The 23,102-nt window shown below is 40.2% G+C and overlaps 1 non-coding gene across 1 annotated transcript; it reads right to left on the bottom strand.

The window, feature by feature from the left end:
* Positions 1-19,669: 19,669 nt before the first annotated feature.
* On the bottom strand, positions 19,670-19,776 carry LOC112700241 (small nucleolar RNA R71). Its single transcript, XR_003153153.1, has one exon. It is a non-coding gene; the product is annotated as a small nucleolar RNA R71 (small nucleolar RNA).
* Between the last annotated feature and the right edge of the window lie 3,326 nt (positions 19,777-23,102).

Raw genomic sequence — 23,102 nt, 5'->3', positions numbered from 1 at the left:
ATCATAAGCTCTGCTTTAAAACCACATGAAGAGAAGGCATTAATTCAAGTGATGAGGACACACAAGACAGCTCTTAGGTGGTCCATGAGTGATCTTAAGGGCATTAGCCCTGCCAAATGCATGCACATGATCCTATTGGAGGATGACGCCAAGCTAGTGGTTCAACCACAGAGGTGGCTGAATCCAGCCATGGAGGAGGTGGTGCAGATGGAGGTCACTAAATTACTAGTGGCTGGAATTATCTATTCTATTTCTGATAGCCCCTGGGTAAGCCCTGTCCAAGTCGTCCCTAAGAAGGGTGGCATGACAGTGGTTCATAATGAAATGAATGAACTGGTTCCTACAAGAACAGTTACAGGGTGGCGTATATGTATTGATTACAGAAGGCTCAATACAGCTACCAGAAAGGATCATTTTCCTTTACCATTCATAGACCAGATTCTAGAAAGACTAGCAGGTCATGATTACTACTGCTTTCTGGATGGCTATTCGGGTTACAACCAGATTACAGTAGATCCCCAGGATCAAGAAAAAACAGCATTCACATGTCCATCTGGAGTGTTTGCTTACAGAAGGAGGCCATTTGGTCTCAAGGAATAGAGGTGGATCAAGCTAAGGTGGAGGTAATTGAAAAATTACCACCACCTGCCAATGTTAAGGCAATCAGAAGCTTTCTGGGGCATGCAAGATTCTACAGAAGGTTTATAAAGGATTTTTCAAAAATTGCAAAACCTCTGAGTAATTTGCTAGCTGCTGAAACACCACTTATCTTTGATGAGGAGTGTCTGCAGACGTTTGAGACTCTGAAAGCTAAGCTGGTCACAGCACCAATCATCTCTGCACCAGACTGAACATTACCATTTGAATTAATGTGTGATGTCAGTGATCATGCCATTGGCAAGATGAAGTCTCTAATAGAGAACTTAAAAGAATCCTGGAATGGACTGTGATTAATCGTAGAAAGGATTGGGCAAGAAGCTTGGATGATGCTCTGTGGGCATACAGAACAGCATTCAAGACTCCTATAGGGACTTCTCTATACCATCTTGTGTATGGAAAAGCCTGTCACTTGCCAGTGGAACTGGAACACAAGGCCTACTAGGCAACCAGATTCCTAAACCTTGATGCCAAGTTAGCTGGAGAAAAATGATTGCTCCAGTTAAATGAGCTAGAGAAATCTTTAAGCTGCCTCAACTAAAAGATGACCCAGACTCCTTTAATAGGAGAATGAAGAGAACAAATAAGGGCTTGGATGAAATTCTAGAGGACATATGCCTCCCTGGAACCAAGTGGACAACCAACACAAAGGGTGTCCCAAACCAACTCAAGAGAGGAGATCTCAAACCAGTCGCCAGAGGCTGGCTGGACTTCATTGGGCATTCTATACTGTCCACTAGCAACTGCTCTGAAGTCACCATCAAAAGAGAAGTAATGATCCATTGCATTATGTTGGGAAAAGAAGTGGAAGTTCATCAGCTGATCTCTTGTAAACTTTACACAATTGCAAACAAGAACTCCAAAGATGCCAAATTGGCTTATCCAAGCTTAATCTCTATGCTATGTAAAGATGCTGGGGTAAAGATGGGAGTAAATGAGTATATCTCAGTTGAGCAACCAATCACCAAAAAGTCAATGCAAGGACAACAAGTGCAGGACGACCCCATCAAGAGGAAAGCACAGGAGTTCCTCTCGGAAATCCTTCAAATTAAATACTGGGAGCGTCTTGAAGCATCTGTCACCAAGTTGCAAGAAGCTATGGACCAACTAGAGGAAGAACAGCAAAATCAAAGTAGCATACTTTGCAGACTACTTGGTGAACAAGAAGAGCAAAGGCGTAAACATAAGGAACTGAAGCGTTAGAAGCTATCTCTTGAAGGGGCAAGAACCCCACAGACTAAAGGAGCATCCACCTCCCAAAGTAAAGGTTGTTGAGTCCTAATCTTTGCCTTAACTCTGTGATAATTGTTCTTATTAGGAATTTACCTTAGAAGTTATATATGAGTAGTAGTAATTAGTATCTTTATATTGATTTTATCTCGAATTAAAATATAATTTATTTTTCTCATCATCATTAAACATAAATAAAATAGCAGATTTTTAGAATAAGGAGGCAATATTTTTTTGAGTTTTTAACAAGGAAAATTCTAATTATTTATATGTGGTGGCAACACTTTTTGTCTTCTGAATGAATGCCTGAACAATGCATATTTTTAATATAGAATTTTATGAATGTTAAAATTGTTGGCTCTTGAAAGAATGATGAAGAAGAGAAATGTTATTGATGATCTGAAAAATCATAAAATTGATTCTTGAAGCAAGAAAAAGCAGTAAAAGCTTGCAAAAAAATTGGCGAATATATATATATATATATATATATATATATATATATATATATATAAGAAAAAGAAAAAACAAGCAGAAAAAGCCAATAGCCCTTAAAACCAAAAGGCAAGGAATAAAGGAGCGACTAAAGGAATAAAATCCTAGCCTAAGCGGCTAAATCAAGCTGTCCCTAACCATGTGCTTGTGTCATGAAGGTCCAGGTAAAAAGCTTGAGACTGAGTGGTTAAAGTCGTGATCCAAAGCAAAAGAGTGTGCTTAAGAACTCTGGACACCTCTAATTGGGGACTTTAGCAAAGCTAAGTCACAATCTGAAAAGGTTCACCTAGTTATGTGTCTGTGGCATTTATGTATCCGGTGGTAATACTGGAAAACAAAGTGCTTAGGGCCACGGCCAAGACTCATAAAGTAGCCGTGTTCAAGAATCAACATACTAAACTAGGAGAATCAATAATACTATCTGAATTCTTAGTTCCTATGGATGCCAATCATTCTGAATTTCAAAGGATAAAGTGAGCTGCCAAATCTGTTCGGAAGCAAAAAGCTACTAGTCCCGCTCATCTAATTATAATATGAGCTTCACTTAAAACTCTGAGATATTATTGCTTCTTGATTTCTTTTTATCCTATTTTATTTATCTAGTTGCTTGGGGACAAGCAACAGTTTAAGTTTGGTGTTGTGATGAGCGGATATTTTATACGCTTTTTGGGGGTAATTTCATGTAGTTTTTAGTATGTTTTAGTTAGTTTTTAGTATATTTTTATTAGTTTTTAGGAAAAATTCATATTTCTGGAATTTACTATGAGTTTGTGTGTTTTTATATGAGTTTAGGTATTTTTTGGCTGAAATTGAGGGAGCTGAGCAAAAATCTGATTCAGGCTGAAAAAGGACTGCTGATGTTGTTGGATTCTAACCTCCCTGAACTCGGAATGAATATTTTGGATCTACAGAAGTCCAATTAGCACGCTCTCAATTGGGTTGGAAAGTAGACATTTAGGGCTTTCCAGAAATATATAATAGTCCATACTTTGCTCGAAGATAAACGACATAAACTGGCATTTAACGCCAGTTCCATGTTCCATTCTGGGGTTAAACGCGAGAAACAGGTTGCAAATTGAAGTTAAACGCCCAAAACAAGTTACAACCTGACGTTTAACTCCAGAAACAGCCTAGGCACGTGAAAAGCTCAAGTCTTAGCCCCAGCACACACCAAGTGGGCCCCAGAAGTGGATTTCTACACTATCTATCTTAGTTTACTCATTTTCTGTAAACCTAGGTTACTAGTTTAGTATTTAAACAACTTTTAGAGATTTATTCTACACCTCATGACATTTTTAGATCTGAACTTTGTACTATTTGACGGCTTGAGTCTCTAAACTCCATTGTTGGGGGTGAGGAGCTCTGCTGTGTCTCGATGGATTAATGCAATTATTTCTGTTTCCTATTCAAACACGCATGTTTCTATCTAAGATATTCATTTTCACTTCAATATGATGAATGTGATGATCCGTGACACTCATCATCATTCTCAATCTATGAACGCGTGCCTGACAACCACCTTTATTCTACATTAGATTGAATGAGTATCTATTGGGTTCCTTAACCAGAATCTTCGTGGTATAAGCTAGAATCCATTGGCAGCATTCTTGAGTGACTGTGACGAGCTTCAAACTCACAAGTGTTGGGCGTAGTGATAGACGCAAAAGGATCAATGGATCCTATTCCAGCATGAGTGAGAACCGATAGATGATTAGCCGTGCGGTGACAATGCACCTGGACCATTTTCACTAGGAGGACGGATGGTAGCCATTGACAACGGTGATCAACCAACACACAGCTTGCCATAAGAGGAACCTTGCATGCGTGAAGAAAAATACAAGGGGAAACCAGAGCCACTGAATTGGAGGGGGGACGAGGCATGCCACTGAAGCGCCAGCCACATACCAGCTGGGAAGTCACGATTATTGAGTTTCTTTTCCCTCCAAATTGTAATTTTCCTTTTTCACTTTTGTAATTCTTTTATTTTGAGAGTTAGGAGTAGTATAAATAGCCCCAAGAAGAACTTAAAAGGGGGTTAAGCACTGAGAGATCTTTTAGTTTTTCTACTTTTCACTTCATCATCTTCTCCATCTTCAGTACTTTTCTCTAAGCTATGAGTAGCTAAATTCCCTCTCAATGAGAGTGGGAGCTCTGTTGTACATGATGGATTAATGATAGTGAATTTCTTTTTCTCTTCATCTTCTCTTTGATTTGCTAGAAGGAATTTCGTTTTTCATGCCTAGTGTTCAATTATCTTGGAAAAGAGATTGAATGCAAAATGGGTTTCATGGGAACCTTGGGAAAGGAAACATGAAACCATGCTAGAAATCCATTCTCACACTTGAGTAGAATCTGGGTTTTGGTGTTTGGATTTGGTGACATATAATCCTCCCTCTACCTGAACCTATGATGATGTGTGGTATAAACAGGAATCAAGCATATCTCTCTTCATGAGCAATTAGACCAAGAAATTGGCTATTGATCAAGATCTGAGAGATTGAGTTACCAAGGGATTGGTACTCAATCAATCATGATTGCCAAGAGGTCAATGAGTTGCATGATTGAAGAGGATATAAGCTGAATTTAATCCAAAAAGACAACATCTCCTGATCTGAACGAATTCCCCTATTCTTATCTACCACTTTCTTTATAGTTTTTCTTTACATTCTGCAAATCCCCATTTCCATTTACAATTAAGTCATTTAATCTTCAGTCTTTTATATTCTTGCCATTTTTATTTCTATACTTTAATGCTTTCTCTTATCTTTCGGTCATTTATACTTTTTGCCCATTTACAATTCTGCCATCACCATTTAATTGTTTAGCTTGACTAATTCACCAATTGATTAAAATTGCTCAAAACTACCAATCTTTGTGGATACGATCCCACTTCACTCTGAGTTATTACTTGACGATAATTTTGGTGCGCTTGCCAAAAGAGCGGATTCATAATCATTAAAAATTTTATGGGGTGTGAATTTCGAACTTATCAAGTTTTATGGCACCGTTGCCGGGGATTGGTTTGAATTTAACAATGATTAAATTGATTGGAGAGCTAGATTAAGCATTTTAATTATCTTGTTATTTTTTTTTATTTGTTCCTTAATTCTTTTCTCTATTTTGGATTTCTGTCCATTTGATGGAATCATTTCAGTTATCCATTCTCCATATTTCCATCCTTCTATCTGTTTGATTAATTGCATCAACAAAGCTAACCACTAATCTCAAGATGAATTTTTTTACTTCACTTGCTCTCTGCTTGCTATTTGCTAATTGTATGACAGGTAGAAGGGGAGAAACTGTATCCCCCTTCGATAGTGAACTTGAGAGGACCTTTCTTAGATTAAGGAGGGAAGCAAGAGGCAAAGGCATAGTTGGAGAGGAAGAAGTGGAGGAAGATCTAGAAACCACCATGGAAGAAGAAGCACACAACCATGTTGGAGAGGAAGTTGGCAATCATGTTAGGGAAGAGAGGAGAGTCTTAGGCTCCTACATCAACCCAAATCCAGGAAACTGTGGTAGCAGCATCCTAAAGCCAACAATCCATGCCAACAACTTTGAGCTGAAACCTCAAATTATCACACTTGTTCAAAATAATTGTTCATATGGAGGAGGTGCTCAAGAGGATCCAAATCAACATCTCACTGCATTCTTGAGGATATGCGACACCGTAAAGTCCAATGGTGTACACCCTGACACCTACAAGCTACTCTTGTTTCCTTTCTCACTCAGAGATAAGGCAGCAAAGTGGTTGGAGGCATTCCTCAAGGAGAGCTTAACCACATAGGAATAACATATGAACAAATTTCTATCAAGATTCTACCCTTCACAGCGAGTCAACAGATGGAGAATTGAGGTGCAAACATTCAGGCAGCAAGATGGCGAAACACTCTATGAGGCTTGGGAAAGGTTCAAATATTTGACAAGAAAGTTCCCCTCATAAATGTTCAATAAATGGGTTCAACTACACATCTTTTATGAAGAGCTATCATATGAAGCAAAGAAGGCTGTGGACCACTCTTTAGAAAGCTCACTCAACAAGAAGAAGACTATTGAAGAAGCCATAGATTTCATTGAGACAATGGCTGAAAATGAGTACTTCTATGCTTCAGAAAGAACTCAAATGAGAGGAGTAATAGAGCTCAATTCAATGGATGCCTTTTTAGCTTAAAACAAGGCAATTGTAGCACAACTAGCAGCCTTGACCAAAAAGATGGAGGCTGGCCAAGTTTCAGCCATTCAAGCTCAAGCACCACCTCAAGAAGAAACTACACCAGAAGCTCAATGTGAATGGGAGCAAGCAAATTATGTGAACAACTCATCCAGACCACCATATGATCCCAACTCCACGACATATAATCCAGGTTGGAAGAACCACCCAAATTTTGGGTGCGGAAACCAACAAAGCCATAATTAGGACCACAACAAACCTTATCCATCAAATCAACACAACACTCACAACCCCAACTATCAACCAGGCAACCATAGACCTTACCATAACTCACAAAACACATCATACCATGGCACTCAACAAACACACAACAACCACCATCAAGACACACCACCCTCAACCATGCAACCATGTGAAATGAAGAGCAACTTTGAGAGGATGGAGGCTGCAATAGCACAACTATCATCACAGCTTGCAGGAGCCGTTTCCACTCTTATGGAGTGACAAACTTAGACTGATAGAAGGATAGATGCCAATCAAGAAGAATACAGATCAAATATGAAAAATCACGGTGCAGCAATCTCAAATCTGGAAGCACAAGTGGGAATTCTATCCAAGCAGATCCCAATGCCCACACATATATTTTCTAGTGACACCATGGCCAACCTAAGAGGGGAATGCAAAGCCATCAGACTCAGAAGCGGGAAAGTTATAGAAGAAGCAACCACAAGCAAGAGCAACCATAGAGAAGAGGTTACAGAAGAGCATGGAAACAAGAACGAAGAAAAGGCCCCTGCCCCACCTTTACCAAAGCCAGCCTTGAAGCCTTATGTGTCAAAGGCACCATACCCACAGAGCCTGAGGAAAGATGGGAAGGATGGCCAATTCTCTAGATTCTTAGAGATCTTCAAGAAGCTCCAAATCAACATACCATTTGCTGAAGCATTAGAGCAAATGCCACTTTATGCCAAATTTTTTAAGGAACTCATGACAAGAAAAAGAAACTGGGGAGAAAAAGAGACCATAGTGCTAACAGAGGAGTGTAGTGCCATCATACAAAAGAAACTTCCTTAGAAAATGAAGGACCCAGGATGTTTCCAAATCCCCTGCATCATAGGGGATATCAATATTGAAAAAGCCTTATGTGACCTGAGAGCCAGCATCAATCTCACGTCTCTAACCATGATGAGGAGGATGAAGATTGAGGAAGCCAAACCAACAAGAATGGCACTCCAATTGGCTGACAGAACATTTAAGTTTCCACATGGGATAGTGGAAGACTTGTTGGTGAAAGTGGGAGAATTCATTTTCCCAGATGACTTTGTTATGCTGGATATGGAAGAGGCTAACACATCAATCATCCTAGGAAGGCTATTCCTAGCTACTGTTGGAGCCATCATTGATGTGCAAAAAGGGGAACTAGTCTTGAGATTGCATGAAGAGAAAATGGTCTTCAATGCCTTTAAGGCAATGAATTACCCCAAGGAATCCATAGGAGAATGCATGATGGTAGACACCATCAAACAAATAGTTCAAGGAGTTTCCGAAGAAGAACAATATGAAGGAACTTTGGAGCTAGAACAACAAGCATCAAGTGGAGAACTACCATAAGGAACCATGGAAAATTTGGTCATGCTGAACCATAAGGATAACAAGGAAGTGGAGGTACCTAAACTGGAGCTGAAAACCTTACCACCAAGCTTGAAATATGCATACTTGGGTGACAACAACACTTACCCAGTGATCATCAATTCAAGCTTGAGTAAGGAACAAGAAGATGAACTTATCCAAGTGTTGAGACAACACAAGGATGCTATAGGCTGGACACTTTCAGATTTAAAAGGGATAAGTCCTTCAATGTGCATGCACAAGATCCTACTTGAAGAAGGTGCCAAACCTTCAAGGCAACAACAAAGGAGGCTGAATCCAACCATGAATGAAGTGGTTCAAAAAGATGTGTGAAGTTGTGGCAAGCAGGGGTAATTTACCCTATCTCAGATAGCTCTTGGGTAAGCCCGATGCAAGTAGTCCCAAAGAAGGGAGGAATCACTGTTGTGACAAAAATTTAAAGAATTAACTGATACCCACAAGGACAGTGACCAGATGGCGTATGTGCATTGACTATCGGAAACTCAATGAAGCTACCCGGAAATACCACTTTCCCCTGCCCTTCATGGACCAGATGCTTGAAAGACTCGCAAGGCATAAATACTACTGCTTCCTAAACGATTAGTCTGGCTACAACCAAATAGTTGTAGACCCCAAGGACCAGGAGAAAACATCTTTTACTTGTCCCTATGGAGTCTTTGCTTATAGGAGAATGCCCTTTGGATTATGCAATGCACCTGCAACATTCCAAAGGTGCATGCTCTCCATCTTTTCAGACATGGTTGAGAAGTTCATAGAAGTATTCATGGATGACTTTTCTGTGTTTGGAAACTCATACTTTGATTGCCTATATCATCTTGCCCTTGTGCTAAAGAGGTGCCAAGAAACCAACCTGGTTTTGAACTGGGAGAAGTGCCATTTTATGGTAACTGAGGGGGTGGTTCTTGGTCACAAGATTTCAAAAAATGGCATAGAAGTGGACAAGATAAAGGTGGAAGAAATTGAGAAGTTACCTCCACCCTGCAATGTCAAGGCAATCAGAAGCTTTTTGGGACACGCTGGGTTCTATAGGAGGTTTATTAAGGATTTTTCAAAGATTGCAAAACCTCTTAGCAATCAACTTGTCTCAAATACTCCCTTTGTTTTTTGATAGAGAGTGCATGGTAGCCTTTGATTTACCTTTTGAATTAATGTGTGATGCATCTGATTTTGCTATTAGTGCTGTTCTAGGACAAAGGAAAGACAGGCTAGTACATGTTATTTACTATGCTAGCAAGGTCCTTAATGAGAATCAAAGGAACTACACCACTACAGAGAAAGAATTTTTAGCCATAGTCTTTGCTTTTGACAAGTTTAGATCATATCTTATTGGCTCTAAAGTAGTTGTATTCACTTATCATGCAGCCCTCAAATACTTGCTTACCAAACAAGAATCTAAGCCCAGATTAATATGATGGATCCTACTACTCCAAGAGTTTGACATTGACATTAAAGATAGGAGTGGAGCAGAGAACAAGGTAGCTTACCACCTCTCAAAGATTCCACAAGAAGAAGAAGAGAAGCGCCAAGTTGCAGTAAATGAAAGCTTCCCTGATGAGCAGTTGATGATGATCCAAGTAGCCCCTTGGTTTGCAGACATAGCGAACTTCAAGGATATTGGGAAACTACCAACCAACATCAAGAAACATATGAGAAAAAAGCTCATCAAGGATGCTAAACACTACATCTGGGATGACTCCCATTTGTTCAAGAAGTGTGCTGATGGAATCTTGAGAAGGTGTGTTTCCCATGATGAAGGGCAGGAAGTGCTTTAGCAGTGCCATGGATCTGCATATAGAGGCCACTTCAGTGGAGAAAGAACAGCAGCAAAGGTGCTTCAATCTGGATTCTACTGGCCAACAATGTTCAAGGATGCTAAGGAATTGGTGTCAAGATGTGATGAATGCCAAAGAACCGGTAACCTAACCAAGAGAAATGATATGCCACAGCAATTCATACTAGAGCTTGAACTATTTGATGTATGGAGAATTGACTTTATGGGACCCTTCCCATCCTCCTACTTAAATAGTTACATATTGGTGGCTGTCGATTATGTTTCAAGATGGGTAAAAGCCATAGCCACTGCAACAAATGACCACAAGATTGTAATAAGCTTCTTGAGAAGGAACATCTTCAGTAGATTTGGAGTTCCTAGAGCCCTCATTAGTGATGGAGGGACACACTTCTGCAACAAACAACTTGAGACATTCCTTCGCAGGTATGGAGTCAAGCACAAGGTGGCAACTCCATACCTCCCACAGACCAACGGGCAAGCTGAGATTTCAAACAGGGAACTAAAAAGAATTCTTAAAAAACTATTGGAAGCTCAAGAAAGGATTGGTCCAAGAAGCTGGATGATGCCTTATGGGCCTACAGGACAGCCTACAAGACACCCATTGGGATGTCTCCAAACCAACTAGTATATGGCAAGGCTTGTCACTTACCAGTTGAGCTTGAGCATAGAGCATTCTGGGCTCTAAAATGCTAAACTTTGATGAGCAAGCTGCTGGAGAAAGGAGACTTATGCAACTCAATGAACTGGAAGAGTTCAGGAACCAAGCATATGAGAATGCAAAAATCTACAAAGAGAACACAAAAAAGAGGCATGATCAGAGGATAGGGAGAAGGGGGTTCACCGAAGGACAAAAGGTGTTGTTGCACAATTCAAGACTCAAGTTCTTCCCTGGGAAACTCAAGTCTTAATGGTCAGGACCCTTCACCATACTCAAGGTGTTTCCCTATGGTCATGTAGAGCTTATGAAGGACAAGACTCAGAGAACTTTCACTGTCAATGGCCATAAACTCAAATACTACTTGGGAGGCTCTTTGGAGGAGCAGAGAGTGAGCTACAAGCTCAACTAAAGATTGAGGAGTGTTAAACTAGTGACAATAAAGAATCACTAGTTGGGAGGAACCCAAACACCCTGTATCCTTTTGATTTACTACTTTCTTAGAAGTAGCTTAATTTTGTCTATTCAGATAGTTTAGTTCAGTTTCACATTTGTGTCACATTGCCATTCAGAAGTACATTGCAAGTGGTAGATTAGGAAGTTTAATGTCAGTTTTGATAGGTAGAAGACCCTTACACTTCATTCATTCTATTCTGGAAATGCAATTTGATGAATTCATTTACTGATGATGAGTGATTGGGTTGAGAACTAGCTAAAAGGCTAAGTTTGGTGTGGCCACTTACCACTTAATCTATGCTTACAACCATTTGGATAAGTAATTTTTAAAGAGTAAGCCTAGGGATCACCTAAGCAAGCCCAATATTACTCAATTTGAAAGCATTTAATACATTGGTGGGAGCATGAACGTGGTTTAATTGTGCTCATAAGAGGTTAGAATCAGAAGGATATGAAATGATTAGAATTATTCTACCTGGTATGAACACATTAAAGATCCAATGATGCACCCAATTTATTAAGATGCAATGGGATTAAGTTTGGTGTCCCAAGGGACACCCATCAGTTGCAAATTCATTTACTCATATTAAAAAGGAATATGAAGGGTTCCTTTGGCATTACTGATGGGATTTCAGTTTCATTTTCAGGTGGGAAAAAGGGGCCCACATGATTGATAGCATATAAAGCAAAGAAGTCAAAGTGTACTTGTACTTTGGAACTCAACACATGTAGGAAGCACAGGGGAAAAGGATTGGTGCCTCTTCCCACACTAGGTGCCACTCCCCAAGTGGGAAAACATTGAATTAACTCAATTCCCACCATCTGGACCACACTTTTCAACCCCTATAAAAGCCCCTCACTTTCCCATCTTTCCTCACTCCAAACCCCACTTCATACACGAAAATAACCCAAGCATTTCCTTTCTTCTTCTCATATCTTTTATCCTTCCCTTACCTTTCTTTCCCTACTACTTTTTGTCTTCTTGATTGGGACAATCAAGCTCTAAGTTTGGTGTTGGAGTAAAACTTTATTTTGCTTTCATTTCTCTTGCAACACTACCCAAATTTTTAAACCTTTAAACACCCTCTCTCACCCTAATAGCACCACAAAAAATCTCAGCATCAAAGAAAAGGAAGACTAAGGACCCAACCTCTGGATCCTCAAGTTCGTGCTTTAATGAGTACAAGTTCCTCTCCTCATTCACCCAAAACCAGTTTTATGGTTGGGTGAGTGAGAGTGGAATCATCCCAGAAGTTGGTTTCCAATTAGGGAGAAACAAGCATATTGAGATCAAAAGAGAGACCAATGGTGCACGAAATTGTGATCATCAATGGCGCCATCAACATGGTACGCTCAATTGCAATCTCAACTTTTTATCACAACTTCGCACAACTAACCAGCAAGTGTACTGGGTCGTCCAAGTAATAAACCTTACGCGAGTAAGGGTCGATCCCACGGAGATTGTTGGTATGAAGCAAGCTATGGTCATCTTGTAAATCTCAGTCAGGTAGATTCAAATGGTTATAGATGATTTATGAATAAAGCATAAAATAAAGAAAGAGATACTTATGCAATTCATTGGTGAGAATATCAGATAAGCGTATGGAGATGCTTTGTCCCTTTCGTCTCTCTGCTTTCCTACTATCTTCATCCAATCCTTCTTACTCCTTTCCATGGCAAGCTGTAAGTTGGGCATCACCATTGTCAGTGGCTACAATCCCGTCCCCTCAGTGAAAATGTTCAATGCACTCTGTCACAGCACGGCTAATCATCTGTCGGTTCTCAATCAGGTTGGAATAGAATCCAGTGATTCTTTTGCATCTGTCACTAACGCCCAGCCTTCAGGAGTTTGAAGCTCGTCACAGTCATTCAATCCTTGAATCCTACTAAGAATACCACAGACAAGGTTTAGACCTTCCGGATTCTCTTGAATGCCGCCATCAATTCTAGCTTATACCACGAAGATTCTGATTAACAAATCCAAGAGATAAACATTCAAGCCTTGTTTGCTTGTAGAACGGAAGTGGTTTTCAGGCACGCGTTCATAAGTAAGAATGATGATGAGCGTCACATAATCATCACATTCATCATGTTCTTGGGTAAGAATGAATATCTTAGAACAAGAATAAGCTGAATTGAATAGAAGAACAATAGTAATTGCATTAATACTCGAGGTGCAGCAGAGCTCCACACCTTAATCTATGGTGTGTAGAAACTCCACCGTTGAAAATACATAAGAACAAGGTCTAGGCATGGCCGAATGGCCAGCCTCCCAAAGAGGGTTCAATCATCAAAACATGATCGAAAGATCTCCCTTAATACAATAGCAAAAGGTCCTATTTGTAGAGAACTAGTAGCTTAGGGTTTACAAAGATGAGTAAATGACATAAAAATCCACTTCCGGGCCCACTTGGTGTGTGCTTGGGCTGAGCATTGAAGCTTTCATGTGTAGAGACTTTTCTTGGAGTTAAACGCCAGCTTTTGTGCCAGTTTGGGCGTTTAACTCCCATCCTTGTGCCAGTTCCGGCTTTTTACGCCAGAATTCTTGAGCTGACTTGGAACGCCTGTTTGGGCCATCAAATCTCGGGCAAAGTATAGACTATTATATATTGCTGGAAAGCCCAAGATGTCTACTTTCCAACGCATTTGAGGGCGCGCCAATTAGGTTTCTGTAGTTCCAGAAAATCTACTTCGAGTGCAGGGAGGTCAGAATCCAACAGCATCTGCAATCCTTTTCAGCCTCTGAATCAGATTTTTGCTCAAGTCCCTCAATTTTAGCTAGAAAATACCTGAAACCACAGAAAAACACACAAACTCATAGTAAATTCCAGATAAGTGAATTTTAAATAAAAACTAATAAAAATATAATAAAAACTAACTAAAACATACTAAAAACATACTAAAAACAATGCCAAAAAGCGTATAAATTATCCGCTCATCACAACACCAAACTTAAATTGTTGCTTGTCCCCAAGCAACTGAAAATCAAATAAGATAAAAAGAAGAGAATATGCAATGAATTCCAAAAACATCTATGAAGATCAGTATTAATTAGATGAGCGGGGCTTTTAGCTTTTTGCCTCTGAACAGTTTTGGCATCTCACTCTATCCTTTGAAATTCAGAATGATTGGCTTCTATAGGAACTCAGAATCTAGATAGTGTTATTGACTCTCCTAGTTAAGTATGATGATTCTTGAACACAGCTACTTTATGAGTCTTGGCTGTGGCCCAAAGCACTCTGTCTTCCAGTATTACCACCGGATACATACATGCCACAGACACATAACTGGGTGAACCTTTGCAGATTGTGACTCAGCTTTGCTAGAGTCCCTAATTAGAGGTGTCCAGGGTTCTTAAGCACACTCTTTTTGCCTTGGATCATGACTTTATCATTATTTTTTATTTTTATTTTTATTTTTATTTTTTTTTGCTTTTTCTTGCTTCAAGAATCATTTTTATGATTTTTCAGATCCTCAGTAACATGTCTCCTTTTTCATCATTCTTTCAAGAGACAACATTCATGAACAACAAATTCAAAAGACATATGCACTGTTTAAGCATTAATTTAGAAGTCAAAGTATTGCCACCACACCAAAATAATTAATTTGTTATAAAATTCAAAATTCATGCAATTCTTCTCTTTTTCAATTAAGAACATTTTTCATTTAAGAATGGTGATGGATTCATAGGACATTCATAACTTTAAGGCATAGACACTAAGACACTAATGATCATAAGACACAAACATAGATGAACATAAGCATCAAAATTCGAAAAACAGGAAAATAAAGAACAGGGAAGTTAAAGAACGGATCCACCTTAGTGACGGCGGCTTGTTCTTCCTCTTGAATATCTTATGGAGTGCTTGAGCTCCTCAATGTCTCTTCCTTGCCTTTGTTGCTCCTCTTTCATGATTCTTTGATCTTCTCTAATTTCATGGAGGAGAATGGAATGTTCTTGGTGCTCCACCCTTAGTTGTCCCATATTGGAACTCAATTCTCCTATGGAGGTGTTGATTTGCTCCAAATAGTTTTGTGGAGAAAAGTGCATCCCTTAAGGCATCTCAGGGATTTCATGATGAGTGGGATCCCTTATTTGCTCCATCTTTTTCTTAGTGATGGGCTTGTCCTCATCAATGAGGGTGTCTCTCTCTATGTCAATTCCGACTAAATAACAGAGGTGACAAATAAGATGAGGGAAGGCTAACCTTGCCAAGGTAGAGGACTTGTCCGCCACCTGATAAAGTTCTTGGGATATAACCTCATGAACTTTTACTTCCTCTCCAATCATGATGCTATGAATCATGATAGCCCGGTCTATAGTAACTTCGGACCGGTTGCTAGTGGGAATGATTGAGCGTTGGATAAACTCCAACCATCCTTTAGCCACGGGCTTGAGGTCATGCCTTCTCAGTTGAACCGGCTTCCCTCTTGAATCTCTCTTCCATTGAGCGCCCTCTTCACAAATGTCTATGAGGACTTGGTCCAACCTTTGATCAAAGTTGACCCTTCTGGTGTAAGGGTGTTCATCTCCTTGCATCATGGGCAAGTTGAATGCTAACCTTATATTTTCCGGACTGAAATCTAAGCATTTACCCCGAACAATTGTAAGCCAATTCTTTGGGTCCAGGTTCACACTTTGATCATGGTTCTTGATGATCCATGCATTGGCATAGAACTCTTGAACCATTAAGATCCCGACTTGTTGAATGAGGGTAGTAAGAACTTCCCAACCTCTTCTTCGGATCTCATGTCGGATCTCTGGATATTCACTCTTTTTGAGTTTGAAAGGGACCTCGGGGATCACCTTCTTCATGGCCACTACTTCATAGAAGTGGTTTTGATGCACCCTTGAGATGAATCTCTCCATCTCCCATGACTCGGAGGTGGAAGCTTTTGCCTTCCCTTTTCCCTGTCTAGAGGTTTCTCCGGCCTTAGATGCCATAAATGGTTATGGAAAAACAAAAAGCAATGCTTTTACCACACCAAACTTAGAAGGTTTGCTCGTCCTCGAGCAAAAGAAGGAAGAAGAGAGTAGAAAGAGAAGAAATAGAGGAGATGGATATGGCTTTATGATTCGGCCAAGGGGGAGAAGTAGTGTTTAGGTTGTGTGAAAATAAAGGAGTGAAGATGGGTTTATATAGGAGTGGAGAGGGGGTGTATGGTTCGGCCATTATGGGTGGGTTTGGGAGGAAAAGTGGTTTTAATTTGAATGGTGAGGTAGGTGGGGTTTTTTGAAGGATGGATGTGAGTGGTGAAGAGAATAGTGGGATTTGATAGGTGAGGGGTTTTTGGGGAAGTGGTGTTGAGGTGATTGGTGAATGGGTGAAGAAGAGAGAGAGTGGTGGGATAGGTGGGGATCCTGTGGGGTCCACAGATCCTGACATGTCAAGGAAAATTCATCCCTGCACCAAGTGGCGAGCAAAAATGCTCCTTCTGCCAATTCTGGCGTTAAACGCAGGGCTAGTACCTATTTCTGGCATTTAACGCCAGCTTCTTGCCCCTTCCTGGCGTTTAACGCCAGTCTGGTGCCCCTTTCTGGCGTTTAACGCCAGTCTGGTGCCCCTTTCATGGTGCCTATGGTACAAGGTATTGAGAACTTCCCAGGGTCCTGTCTCTTTTGAGGTAATTTCTGCCTAGACAAGTCATCCAGTTCTTTGGTGAGCAAATAGGGGTTCATCCTCCCAAATCTCATTACCAAATAACTTGTCATTTAGCTTCATGATTGCTCCAAGGTACTTAGCAACTTGCTCTTCAGTGACATCTTCGTCCTCTTCAGAGGAAGAATACTCATCAGAGCTCATGAATGGCAGAAGTAAATCCAATGGAATCTCTATGGTCTCAATGTGAGCCTCAGATTCCTATGGTTCCTCATTAGGGAACTCATTGGAGGCTAGTGGACGTCCATTGAGGTCTTCCTCAGTGGCAATCACTGCCTCTTCCTCCTCTCCAAATTCGGCCATGTTTATGGCCTTACACTCTGCTTTTGGATTCTCTTCTGTATTGCTTGGAAGAGTGCTAGGAGGGAGTTCAGTAACTTTCTTACTCATCTGACCCACTTGTGCCTCCAAGTTTCTAATGGAGGACCTTGTTTCAGTCATGAAACTTTGAGTGGTTTTGATTAAATCAGAGACCATTGTTGCTAAGTCAGAGTGGCTCTGCTTAGAATTCTCTGTCTGTTGCTGAGAAGATGATGGAAAAGGCTTGCCATTGCCAAACCTGTTTCTTCCACCATTATTGTTGTTAAAATCTTGTTGAGGTCTCTGTTGATCCTTCCATGAGAGATTTGGATGATTTCTCCATGAAGGATTATAGGTGTTTCCATAGGGTTCTCCTATGTAATTCACCTCTTCCATTGAAGGGTTCTTAGGATCATAAGCTTCTTCTTCAGATGCAGCGTCCTTAGTACTGCCTGGTGCAGCTTTGATAAACCACTATTTTATAGTTTATATTGTGTTTAATTGTGTGGTTTTGTCGTGATCCTTACCCACTTATTCATCAATTTAGCATGCATTTAGATTTCCTTCCTGAATTTATTACATGTTTGAAAATTGCTTCCCAGAGACTTTAATTATTTAATTTTAATTCTCCTTTATTCCATTCGATGCCGTAATCTGTGTTCAAGCATTTTAGGCTTTATAGGGCATGAATGAGACGGAGATTAGAGAAGAAGCTAGCAAAAATGGAAGGAACACAAGAGTTTGGGAAGATAACCAACGAAAAGTGACGCGGTCGCATGGCTCACGCGATCGCGCGAAGGAGCGCAAATCGCAGTGACGCGGCCGCATGGCTTGCGCGGCCGCGCGGATTGGAAAGCACAAGCAACGCGGTAGCGTGGACGACGTGAACGCGTGAAGAGGAAAAGCGCCAGCGACGCGTCCGCATGGACGACGCGATCGCGTGACATGCGCGATCTGCATAAACTGCAGAATCTGAAACCAGTGATTTTGGACCCTATTTCGGCCCAGTTTTTGGCCCAGAACAGCAGACCAGAGTCAGAGAATATGCAGAAACAACAGAGAAAACATTCATTAAGTAGTTTAGATTTAGTTTTTGACTCTCTTAGGTTTTTTTCTCTCTAGTTTTAAGAATTTTAATTTTCAATTGATCTTAGCATTGGAACATTGAGAAGAGTTATTTTTCTCATCAAGACTTCATCACTTTAGTTTGTTTTCTTAACTTGGTTTTATTCTTCCATGGTCTTTGTTATGTTCAATTTTATCATTCAGATATTTTTATGATTAATTAATGCAAGGATTATTTCTTTTTAATTTAAATTCCATTACAATAATCATGTCTTCTTTAAATTCCCTTTCATGTGCCATGGATTCTTTGTTTACAATGCGTGAGTAGTTTCATTACTTGATGGGGAGTTGATTAAAAGGAACTCTTGAGTTGGAAGGATTGAAAGAAAAATTTGTAATTGGGTTAAATGTTGGATTGCTATCCTGTCACTGACGCCAATCCCTTTGAACTAAGTGGGTTGCAACTTGTGAACAGATCTGGTATTTCTACTTTTTTGACTTTTTCTTACCTAGTAAGGGATAACCAAACAGAACAACTATTAATTATAAATTAATCTTACAATCACACCATCAATGATAGAAATTCTAACCAATCAATTCCCAGTCAAGGCCTCTTATTTTTATTATTTAAAATTTCTCAATTTAAATCCCAATTTACTTAGCTCAACTCTTTTTGGAATATCTGATTAATAAAACAGCACATTTTTCTGCAACTCGTTGGGAGATGACCTGGGACTTAAAACTCCTAGTAATTTTAATTTAAACTTTCAATGACATATTTCTAAATTGATAGGCAGATTTTTGATGAGTTAAGAACTATACTTGCAATGTAACCATTTTAATAAATTTTTAATTCACCAGCTTCTGCACTTCATCAATTTTTGGCGCCGTTGCCGGGGAGTTGCAATAAAGTGCTTATTTTATTAATTAGAATTTATTTATTTGCATTTTCTTTAATTTTGCTACTATGAGCTGTGTGTTTCTTCTGTCAAATGACACATTCACTTCCTGATTCGTGCTTGCTAATATTCGATCCTGAAATTGAAAGAATAATTTCACGAATAAGGCGAGAACAGCGTAGGTTAGTCCGCTCTGAGGGCGGATCTGAAAGTGAATCTGAGGAAGAAACCAGCCCCCGTTCTACTGATTCGGTTGTTTTACATGCAGAAAACATGGCAGCTAGAAGAATTACCATTCAGGAGGAAGAAGCTCCTGATTTTACACTGCAACCGTTTCAAGCGCATTATCCAGCGGTAGCTACGGATTTTGAAATAAAGACCGCACTGCTAAATTTGATGCCGAAGTTTCATGGCCTACCTGCTCAAGAGCCTATCAAGCACTTGAGAGATTTCCAGGCAGCCTATTCTACTGTCAGGCGTGATGGCGCTGATGAAACTTCAATTCTGCTGAAAGCTTTTCCGTTCTCTCTTGAGGGAAAAGCAAGAGAGTGGTACTACACTCAACCTCTAGCAAACGTATCCAACTGGGATACACTCAGAAAGGAGTTCCTGGAGAAATTCTTCCCATCTGAAGTTACTGATAAACTGAGGAAGGATATCTCTATAATTGTTCATGATGACAATGAGACTCTCTTTGAATACTGGGAGCGCTTCAATAATCTTCTGGAAGCATGCCCCCACCACAAGATTGACAAGATCGTGCTACTCAGCTATGTCACACAAGGTATGAGACCCCAAGATAAGACCACATTGGAAAGTGCCAGCAATGGATCTATGAAGAAGTACAAGACCACTGATGAAGCTTGGCAATTGATCAGTGATTTAGCTGAATCTACTCGGAGCCACAGACAGAAGCAAGGCTGTTCAAGGGCCATTGCAGAAGTATCTTCTGGCATAGAGACTGCTGCTCTAAATCGAAGCATCTGTGAAATGACCAACCTGCTGAAGCAAATGCAATTAAATCAACAAGCTCAGCAAACTCAACTGCAGCTAAACCAACAACTAGTTCCACAAAGAATTTGCGGAATTTGTGCTGAATACAGCCATTACACTGATGAATGCCCGCAGCTCCAACGAGAAGACAACATGGTGGCATCCACTCACAACTTCTATGACCGCCCCAACCAAGGGTACAATCAAAGTGGAAATGATTACCATGGATGGCAGGACAATTCAAACCAGAATTGGAGGGATAACAATAATAGGGGAGGCAGAGATAATCAGGGAAATCAGAGGTGGAATAATTACAACAACAGGCAGCAAAATCAACCATACCGAGCACCTCACCTGAGGCAAAACCAAGGACCACCGAACAATCAGCAGCAAACCTCTTAATTTACTCATTCTTCTGTATCTTCTAATGAAGAATTATTACAAGCTTTTGAGAAAAGACAACTGGCCATGGAAAATACCATCGTGAATAGTATTAATGCCAGTCTGAATGGTTTCACCTCTACTCTACAAGCTTTTATGACACAACTTGGTTCAGCACAAAATTCCAGTAACCAACCTTCAAGCACCACTGGAATCCCCTCTCAACCATTACCCAATCCAAAGGGAGGAATTAATGCCATCACCCTGAGGTCCGGAACCACACTGCAGGAGAGGAATCAGGAGGAACTAAGCTCACCAGAATACGCCTCAGCTGAAGAGGTGGTAGAAATCGAAGATGTTGAAGAGGAAGAGGATATACAGGACATAGCTGAAGAAGAGATAGCTCAACCACAGGAAGAGGCACAAAAAGGTGCAGGCACCACAGAAAACACTACTCCCATTCCATTTCCACAACTTGCAAGAAAGCCTAGGAAGCAGTTGGAACCTGATCCTAAAATGGTAGAAATATTCAAAAAAGTTGAGGTAACTGTTCCCCTTTTTGATGTTATTCAGCAGGTACCTAAATATGCAAAGTTTCTAAAAGACTTATGTATCCATAAAGATAAAATTACTGAATTAGAAACTATTCCTTTAGGTAGTTCTATATCTGCTTTAATGGGAGGATTACCTGAAAAATGTAGTGATCCAGGTCCTTGCATAGTTAGTTGTACTATTGGTGGTGTAGTAATTTATGATTGCATGTGTGATTTAGGAGCATGTGTCAGTATAATGCCTTTGTCTATATATGATGTTTTAAGGCTCGCTCCCTTAAAAAGGTCGGCAACTCGTTTTGTGTTAGCAGATAAAAGCATTATTACAGTTGCTGGAGTTGATGAAGATGTTTTGGTGAACATTAAAGGGCTCACATTTCCCACTGATTTTTATATCTTGGAGATGCCCCATAATGATTCAGATAAGCCATCATCAATCCTACTTGGAAGACCATTCCTGAAGACATCAAAATTCAAATTGGATGCTTTTTCAGGGACATACTCCTTTGAAATAGATGGCCGCATAGTAATCTTCAATCTGAATGGAGTCATTGACAACCCCCCAGAAGATCGTTCTATCTTCCAGTGTGATGTCATAGACGAAAGTGTGGCTGAAGTTCAAAAGGAAGAGTTTGAAGAGAGGCATACTGGACAAGGTCCAAGTGTGGGGACCTTCTTAACTGACAATGAGGACACTTCGCCATTCTCACAAGCCCCAGATAACCCAGAGCCTGTCCATGATCAAAAGTTAGAATTGAAAACTCTCCATCCACATCTCAAATATGCTTACATTGAGGATGAGCAGAAGCTTCCGGTTATTATTGCAAGAGAACTGACTTCTCAACAAGAAGAACAGCTACTTGATGTGTTGAGGAAGCATAAAAAGGCAATAGGGTGGAGTTTGGTAGACATAGTGGGAATCAACCCTCAAATATGTGAGCACAGAATATTTTTAGAAGAGGGAGCAAGACCTGTCCGTCAACCACAAAGAAGATTAAATCCTACCATCTTGGAAGTTGTCAAAAAGGAAGTGACCAGACTATTGGAGGCCGGTATCATATATCCCATTTCAGACAGTGAATGGGTAAGCCCAGTGCAAGTGGTGCCCAAGAAGTCCGGAGTCACTACAGTGAAAAATGAGCATGGAGAGCTCATAGCAACTAGAGTTCAGAATGCTTGGAGAGTCTGCATTGATTACAGACGTCTTAACCAAGCTACTCGTAAGGATCACTATCCACTTCCATTCATTGATCAAATGCTGGATCGCCTGTCATTCCGTTCGTTCCTTGGCCATGCAGGTTTCTACAGGAGATTTATTCAGGACTTTAGTAAGGTGGCACTTCCCTTATCCAGATTACTACAAAAGGATATTAAGTTCGAGTTCAGTGAGGATTGCAAACAAGCATTTAATAAGCTAAACACTGCTCTAACTCAAGCTCCAATTGTGAGAGGACCCGATTGGAGCCAGCCATTTGAAATCATGTGCGATGCTTCCAACCATGCAGTAGGAGCAGCACTGGCTCAGCGTGAAGTTAAAAAATCCTTTTGTTATTGCCTATGCGTCTAAGACTTTAGACACTGCCCAGTCCAATTATACCACTACTGAGAAAGAGCTACTTGCTATTGTTTTTGCTCTGGATAAATTCCGGGCTTATTTACTTGGTACTAGAGTAGTAGTGTATTCGGATCATGCAGCTCTAAAGTATCTATTGGCTAAAAAAGAATCCAAACCAAGACTTATACGTTGGATACTGCTGTTACAAGAGTTTGATTTAGAAATCAAGGATAGGAGTGGTACTCAAAATTTAGTTGCAGACCACTTGAGTCGCCTTGAACATATTAAGGATGATTCTACTCCTATAGATGATAATTTTCCTTTTGACAACCTGCAAGCAGTATCTGAAGTAGTCCCTTGGTATGCACCTATTGCTAATTATTTAGTTAGCCGCACATTTCCTCCACATTTTCTAAACATCAAAGAGACAAGCTGAAAAGTGAGTCTAAATATTATATATGGGATGACCCATATTTATGGAGATGTGGTGCTGACCAGATAATTAGACGTTGTGTACCTCAATCAGAATTCCAGTCCATTTTAGAGGCCTGTCACTCATCTGAGAGTGGAAGACATTTTGGCCCTCAACGAACAA

The sequence above is a fragment of the Arachis hypogaea genome, chromosome 6 (genome assembly GCF_003086295.3).
Source record: "Arachis hypogaea cultivar Tifrunner chromosome 6, arahy.Tifrunner.gnm2.J5K5, whole genome shotgun sequence".
NCBI lineage: Eukaryota > Viridiplantae > Streptophyta > Magnoliopsida > Fabales > Fabaceae > Arachis > Arachis hypogaea.
Note: the sequence above shows the minus strand (reverse complement) of the source record. Positions and strands in the feature narration are given on the sequence as shown.